Raw genomic sequence first — 3,111 nt, forward strand, 5'->3', positions numbered from 1 at the left:
TACCGAAGCGACGAGTACCTTTCATAGGAGAGACGCGGAGGTAAACATGATCTCCGATCTCGAAAGCCAAATCACGGTCCTTACTATCATAGCAGCTCTTCTGACGGGATTGGGCTGCTTTGAGGTTATCTCGAATGACTTTGCACATCTCCTCTGCCTCTGTGATTAAGTCATTACCCAAAAGCTGACGTTCACCGGTTTGAGACCAGTTGAGAGGGGTACGGCACTTCCTGCCATACAGAATTTCAAATGGGGTCTTGCCCGAACTTGCTTGAAAACTGTTGTTGTAGGAGAATTCAGCATAAGGAAGACAATCCTCCCACTTCATGCCGAAGTAGATCACACAAGCCCTGAGCATATCTTCAAGAATCTGGTTGACACGCTCGACTTGACCGCTAGTTTGAGGATGGAAAGCTGTGTTGAAGCGGATGTTGGTGCCCATTGACTTCTGAAAAGAATCCCAAAACTTGGAGGTAAAGATGCTGCCACGGTCTGAAGAGATCACTTGAGGAATACCGTGCAGAGAGACAATTCGAGAGGTATAGAGTCCCGCCAATTGAGCTGCAGTGATCGACTCTTTGATAGGCAGAAAGTGAGCCACTTTGGTGAGTTTGTCGATGACAACGAATATAACATCATTGCCACGCTTGGACTTTGGAATCCCAGTCACGAAGTCCATTTCAATGTGGTCAAACTTCCATTCTGGAATGGCAAGAGGTTGGAGGAGACCAGCTGGCTTTGGTGTTCTGCCTTCACTCTTCTGCAGACATCACATTCATTCATGAATTGAGCAATCTCACGCTTCATTCGAGTCCACCAATAAGCCTGCTTGAGGTCCTGATACATCTTCGTACTCCCAGGGTGGATGGAGAGGAGAGAATTGTGAGCCTCGTTCATGATCACTTTACGAAGTTCACCTTTGGGCACAACAATACGATCCTCGAAGAAGAGAGTATCCTTGTCATCAAGGCGGTAGCACTTGTACTTGGGTTGACTCTTGGCAATCCCAATCTTCACCTTTTGCACCATAGCATCAAGAAGCTAAGCTTGGCGAATCTGGTCTTCTAAGGTAGGAGAGACTTGAAGGTTGGCGAGGAAACCTTGAGGAACAACTTGCAGGTTAAGTTTGCGGAAAGCTTCACAAAGCTCGGGTTGATAAGGCTTGAGAATTAGACTGTTGCAGTAAGCCTTTCTGCTCAATGCGTCAGCAATCACATTGGCCTTGCCTGGAGTATACTCGATACTCGGATTATACTCTTGAATCATTTCGACCCATCGAGTTTGCCTGAGGTTGAGATTAGGCTGAGTGAAGATGTACTTGAGACTCTTGTGGTCAGTGAAGATGTCCACTTTTCTTCCCAATAAGAGATGTCTCCAAGTCAAAAGAGCATGCACAACTGCCGCCAACTCGAGATCATGAGTGGGGTAGTTCTTCTCATTAGGCTTCAACTGGCGAGAGGTATAAGCAACAACTTTCTTCTCTTGCATCAATACTGCACCAAGACCTTGGAGAGAGGCATCACAAAAGACCTCGTACGGCTTGGATTCATCAGGCGGAGTCAGAACTGGAGCAGTGATCAATTTCTCTCTCAAAGTGTTGAAAGCAATGTCACACTCTGGAGACCAAACATACTTGACGTGCTTCTGGAGAAGATTTGAGAGAGGCTTCGCGATTTTAGAAAAGTTTTCAACGAATCTTCGACAGTAGCTTGCGAGACCGAGGAAGCTACGGAGTTGCTTCACGTTCTGAGGAGGTTCCCAATTCACAATTGCAGACACCTTCTCAGGATTCACCGCAATGCCCTTGGCAGAGATGATATGACCAAGATAAAGAACCTCATCGAGCCAAAATTCGCACTTGGAGAATTTGGCGTAGAACTGATGTTCCCTGAGCTTATCGAGTACCAAACGCAAGTGCTTGGCATGGCATAATCTTCCTTGTTCTTCGAGAAAACCAGAATGTCGTCGAGGTAGACCAAAACGAAGTCATTGGTGTAGGCGTTGAAGATGAAGTTCATCATGCGAGAGAAAGTCGGAGGAGCGTTGACGAGGCCAAAAGACATGACAGTGTATTCATATGAACCATAGCTTGTCCTGAAAGCCGTCTTGGGAATATCTTGCTCACGGATTTGAATCTGATGATAACCCATACGGAGATCAAGCTTGGAGAATACTTGGGCACCTTTGAGTTGTTCGAACAGCTCGTTGATGTTGGGAAGTGGGTATTTGTTCTTGATAGTCTTCTTGTTCAATGGACGGTAATCAACACAGAGTCGGTCCGTTCCATCCTTCTTCTTCACAAAAAGAACACCACAACCCCACGGAGAAGAACTAGGCCGGATGAGACCCATTCTTTCTTGAATATCGAGTTGCTTCTTCAGCTCCTTCAACTCTTTAGGTCCGAGCTTGTAAGGACGCTTGCACACTGGTTCCGTGCCGGGCTCAAGATCAATAACGAATTCAACTGGCCGGTGTGGAGGCATTCCTGGAAGCTCTTCTGGAAAGACGTCTTGATATTCGCAAACGACTGGAATCTGCGAGATAGCATCCAGTTCACCCTTCTCATTGAGAGAAAACAGACGGATGGTATTATCCCGAGCGGCAAAGACAATTACATCCTCAGACGAATGAGTCAATTGAATCTGCCTGGCAGCACAATCAAGATGCGCCTTGTGCTTAGAAAGCCAATCCATTTCGAGAATAAGATCAATATCCGAGTCACCAAGAACCGTAGGAGAAGATAGAAACTTGTAGTCACCCAAAGTGATAGTAACATACGGAGCAATGGAGTTAGCATGCATGCGCCTACCAGGAGATACAACTGCTAATGGACTAGGCAAAATTTGCAGAGCCAAACCATGCTTAGAAGAAAACGGTCTTGAGATGAAACAATGCGATGCACCCGTGTCAAAAAGAACTTTTGTAGGAACATCATTAACAGGAAGGTTACCCATGATGACATCTGACGAGTCCTCTGCCTGAGCTGCATTCATCAAGTTGACCTTGGCGTGCTTGGGGTTATGCTTGACCACAGCTATACTTGCCGATCTGACAGGAGGAGGAGGAGGAAGACGCCTCTGGTTGAAACACTTGTTGGCATAGTGACCCTTC

This window comes from Triticum urartu, chromosome 2 (assembly GCF_003073215.2).
Source record: "Triticum urartu cultivar G1812 chromosome 2, Tu2.1, whole genome shotgun sequence".
In the NCBI taxonomy this organism is placed as follows: Eukaryota; Viridiplantae; Streptophyta; class Magnoliopsida; order Poales; family Poaceae; genus Triticum; species Triticum urartu.